This window comes from Dermacentor silvarum, chromosome 5 (genome assembly GCF_013339745.2).
Source record: "Dermacentor silvarum isolate Dsil-2018 chromosome 5, BIME_Dsil_1.4, whole genome shotgun sequence".
Lineage (NCBI taxonomy): Eukaryota > Metazoa > Arthropoda > Arachnida > Ixodida > Ixodidae > Dermacentor > Dermacentor silvarum.
The window spans coordinates 56,303,427-56,308,556 of NC_051158.1; the positions used below are offsets into that span (position 1 = coordinate 56,303,427).

At 45.6% G+C, this 5,130-nt stretch overlaps 1 non-coding gene across 1 annotated transcript; it reads left to right on the forward strand.

The window, feature by feature from the left end:
• Positions 1–4,712: 4,712 nt before the first annotated feature.
• On the forward strand, positions 4,713–4,787 carry Trnap-cgg (transfer RNA proline (anticodon CGG)). Its single transcript has one exon. It is a non-coding gene; the product is annotated as a tRNA-Pro (tRNA).
• The last annotated feature ends 343 nt before the right edge of the window (positions 4,788–5,130 follow it).

Genomic DNA, 5,130 nt, shown 5'->3' on the forward strand with positions numbered 1-5,130 from the left:
TTGGAGTCATTAAGGATGTAGCGGCCGAATACTGCACCAGGGAGGCCAATTCCTGTTCTGGTGAGGGAGTGACTTCGTTGAAGCTTAGTGGGCCTTCTTAATTTGGTTGCACCTTGACTAGTATAGCCCCAGTAGCTCTCGGCGATATTTTTTTTGATCCGGTGTCAGGCGCCACTCTATGCCTGAAAATGAAGTGGACTGGAGGAGGATTCGGACTTACGACCTTCCGCTTACCACACTAAAAAAGAGAGAAAAAAAAAGCACAGAACATTACACGTCTAGGTATACATCACCATAATCCTGCAACATAACTGCAGGATGACCGTAAATAAATGGTCATTAAATGGTAAAATCCCACAAGCGCCATGAACGGTTTGTTCATACTCTACATCCGTTATTATCGCACAATATAATGGGCAAATTACGCGTTCAAGATTACAAAAAGATTCGCACTTATCTGTAAGTACTTCCACGCACTAAATGAAATTCAAATGCTGCCGTCTTCTAAATACATGTGTGAGACACGCGCACCCTATCGAGTGAGGCTTAGACATAACCTTGCATAATACGTCGAAGAGAAAAGAAACCTGTAGAATATACAAATACTAACAGCGATCCGCACAGCCCCTTTCTAATGCGCGGTACTCTCTATGTGTGCGCGGGAACAACCATCCGGCGATTTCTAAAATCAGCTGAAGTAGACTCCAGAGTAACCAGTATCCAACCTGATACAGCGTTATTTTCAGAACTCGCGAAATCCGAAAAGAAAGTCTTAGTTTAACGTAAACTCACGCGAACTATCTACATATCTCTGCGAAAAAAAAAAAAACACTGACGCTATCCTTTCTGAGACGTTCAGCTTTCAGGTTTTTCTTAAAGCAAACATAAAATTAAGTTGAAAATTTATCTGCATCTACCACGATCAGAAGAGACCAACACTGCCCTCTGCCTAACAGAACGTTCCTAAAACTCAAATTTGTTCCAAGGTATCCTCAGAGGAATGAATAATAATGAATACAACTTACCAAACGTGCCTTGAAAGAAAAGTACTACTGTCATACCTGCTACGCGGCAGAGGGTGCTAAGAATCTCTGGGTCCGGACAGGCCGCCAATGAAAACTGAACCTGGCAACGTTCAACATGCGCACCCTATCGAGTAAGGCTAGCTTAGCAGGGCTATTTGAAGAATTATGAGGTATTGCCTGGGATATTCTTGGCCTAAGTGAGGTGAGAAGAACTGGTGAGGCTTATACATTGCTGACTAACGGCCACGTCCTCTGATACAGAGGTCTTCCAGATAGGAGAGAATTCGGAGTAAGATTTCTAGTCCCTAAGGACATAGCGGTCAACATTGATGAATTGAAGTAAAAAAAAAGCTTGAGGCAGTTAAAATACTGTCAAAAAGAAAATATACATTCAAGAGCTCATAGCCGCTCTAGCTTCTTGCACGACTTAAAATAAAACGATCCGCAACACAAAATCAAGAATTGCATGAGTACTCTGAAATTAACCATATAGCAAAAAATAGGAACATCATCAGTGAGAGGAAATATTGCTGACCGTGGTAGTCTGCTTTTTACTACTCCTCCAGTGACAAAAGCAGTTTAACGAGCACCTGTAGCTATCAAACTTCTGAAGGTACAAAATACTGGATTGAATGGAGACCGCTCGTGGTACAGGTTTGGAACCTGTTTGTACCGAATGTTTACACCATTGTCCTATTTTAAGTATTGGAATTTTAATACCTAACGAGCTATTCGCGAAAATAGCTGCGCTTTTATGGAGGGGCTATGTTTCCGTGACAAGCTAAAGCATAGTGGTGCAGACTGTCACTAAGAAATTGAGCAAACATGTAATAATAGAAGAGCGCACATTGTCGTTGCTTCGCATGCACCCAGTGCACAACCTCTGTAGGATAAAGAGAGAAAGGACGCTTTACGATAATATAAGGTCAGGTTCCTCATGCCAAGAACCATTGGGAGAGTCGCCAAGAACCTATGACATGATACTACTGCTTCACAAGAAGATACCAAGCGATATTTGCCTTCAAAATTTCAGAGAGATAACTACATCTGAATATGCATAAGATGACCTTCTCGAGTTCTTGAAAATTCTCTAGGCAGTGCTAGAAAGCAGAGAAAAAGCCTAACTTGTACACCACTGAACGACAAGCACATATGTCAAAGAGAAGCATCGTGATCTTGAAAAAATTAGTGCAAAGAATGCTTCGACATCAGTACTAAAGAGTAGTGATCCATGAAACACCATGCCACTTTTGCAGTGCAGCAGGGAGTCTTGCTGCCGGCTGTGAGACTCCTGTTTCCGTTCAGAAGAAAAATAAAGTACTACATAGTAACCAGCATTGCTACAAGTGCTCAAGAATGAAGCAGTGGGACAGCAGGAAAATAGACTCAAGAGCTCCAAGTATTTTACATGACGCATCACAGGCCTCTGAGACGTAAACAAGAAGCTGCTGCAACTTCCTTCAGATAATGATATTGCGCCTCCTGAGTTAACCATTCAATCACTATTGCAAGTGGTAGAAACACGAGCAAACCACATGTTGCTTCAGACAGCGTAACCTGGAGCAGAAGGGCAAGGTACACGGCCCTTGGTTACAGTTCTGTTCGACGATGGCAGCCGAAGGACCTTCGTGGTGAACTTTTTTGGTAAATTTATGAAAATGGAAAACAAAATTTCACTGTTTACAATGGAACAAACTATCCGCCAAGAGCAAGTGCCTGTGACTAGAACTGTAGCTGTGTAACCCGCACGACGCCAGACTACATCTCAAAGCACTATCTCTTTGCGTGATCTGCAAGGACTTCCTCCTGCTACCAGACTCTAGAGCAAGCCTCGTGGAAAAGCGGCGGCTTGCCTTGCTGACTAAGCATGGGATGGACCTTGCTTTGACACTGGGAGTTGGGCTTATGCTCACAGCTGATCATTACTGGAATGCGATGAGTGGCAAAGACTGGCACATAAATGACAAGCTCGTGGACCTCAGAGCCATTCTTACGTGGACCTTACAAGGAAGAACACTGGCGTTTGTTTAACGTGACCTATGTCACCATTACAGGAGTGATGCGGGTGTCCATAGGCTTTCACAGAGAGAAGCTCTACCAACAGCTGAAGTAATCATAAGAGCTCAGTCATTTGGTGATAAAGAACACATAAAAAACAGCCATTATGAGCATACGATAACTTGTAGTGTTAAAAGGCCACTAAAGAGAAAGAAGAAATCAATTTATAATAATAAAGCATTTTTGAATCCTCTTTCTTCCGAATTTTGTGATGATTACTAGAAGATGAAATGAAGCTCAGAGTTCAATTTAACTTTTTCTTTCACTTTCATAGCGCTTTTTCGCCTTTGGGCTAAGTTGGCTGAGTGAAAGTTCCTGAAACTTCCAATGTTCAGTCTTTGGCTCCTTTAAAACACAATATATTCCATTTTTAACCCACAAGCAATTAACTAGGTCCTTGCAGACGCCGTCCGAATCGATGACATCACAGGGAGCTGGTGCGAGAAGTAGGCGGTGGCACCATTCGTTGTTCCGTTTTATGCCTTTTCTCGCTTACCAAGCCTCGTGCACTAAGAGTTGCATTTTTCGTACTGCATAAGGGTAATTTACCAATGCAGGTGAAATCAGTTTCTTTTGTATCGCTTTAAATGCTATTATTCAATAAAATCACACTCACGTATCCAGAATTAAAGCGAAACTGAGACATCCACCCAAATGTAGCAATTTGCTACTATGGAAACCCAACCGGGTTCCTCGAAAGAAAGCCTCGCAGTTGAAGAAAAATTCGTCCTGGTCCGGGACTCGAACCCGGGACAACCGCCTTTCCGGGGCAGCCGATCTACCATCTGAGCTAACCAGGCGGCTAGCAGATGGCAGGGCGAAGTCGAATTTGTCGACAACTCGAAGCACGAAGTCCCGGACCAGGACGAATTTTTCTTCAACTGCGAGGCTTTCTTTCGAGGAACTCGGTTGGGTTTCCATTGTAGCAAATTGCTACATTTGGGTGAATGTCTCTGTTTTCCTTTAATTACTTATCTCCACCTAGCGGATTTCCGCTGAACTATTACATCATACACTTGCCTTTGCTTCGAGTTGTCGACAAATTCGACTTAGCCCTGCCATCTGCTAGCCGCCTGGTTAGCTCAGATGGTAGAACGGCTGCCCCGGAAAGGCGGTGGTCCCGGGTTGGAGTCCCGGACCAGGACGAATTTTTCTTCAACTGCGAGGCTTTCTTTCGAGGAACCCGGTTGGGTTTCCATAGTAGCAAATTGCTACATTTGGGTGGATGTCTCAGTTTCCCTTTAATTACTTATCTCCACCTAGCGGATTTCCGCTGAACTATAACATCAAAACACTTGCCTTTGCTTCGAGTTGTCGACAAATTCGACTTCGCCCTGCCATCTGCTAGCCGCCTGGTTAGCTCAGATGGTAGAGTGGCTGCCCCGGAAAGGCGGTGGTCCCGGGTTCGCGTGCCGGACCAGGACGAATTTTTCTTCAACTGCGAGGCTTTCTTTCGAGGAACCCGGTTGGGTTTCCATAGTAGCAAACTGCTACATTTGGGTGGATGTCTCAGTTTCCTTTTAATTACTTATCTCCACCTAGCGGATTTCCGCTGAACTATAACATCAAAACACTTGCCTTTGCTCCGAGTTGTCGACAAATTCGACTTCGCCCTGCCATCTGCTAGCCGCCTGGTTAGCTCAGATGGTAGAGCGGCTGCCCCGGAATAGCGGTGGTCCCGGGTTCAAGTCCCGGACCAGGACGAATTTTGTAGCGTTAGCTACACTGGCCTAGCCAAGCCCGTTTCGCGCGGCACATCAAGAGCCGTGCTTCGCATGCGCAAGGATCAGTGATGTCACACGGCTTGCGCACCGGAGTCACCGGAGCCGGCACCTCTCGCGCACTCCGCCGCCGCCGCGCGCGACTCACCGCCGCTGGTCTGCGCATTCCAGAGGGGTGACGTCGTAGCCGTGGTAGACGCACTGGCGCCGGCGCGCGCTCGCTGTGCAGTTGCCGTCTGACACTGCGCTGGAGCCGCTGCGCTTCTGACTGGCGTTTGCCAGTGTGGTATAGCCATGGAGAAGGAGAGCGCAAATGCTGCTCAACA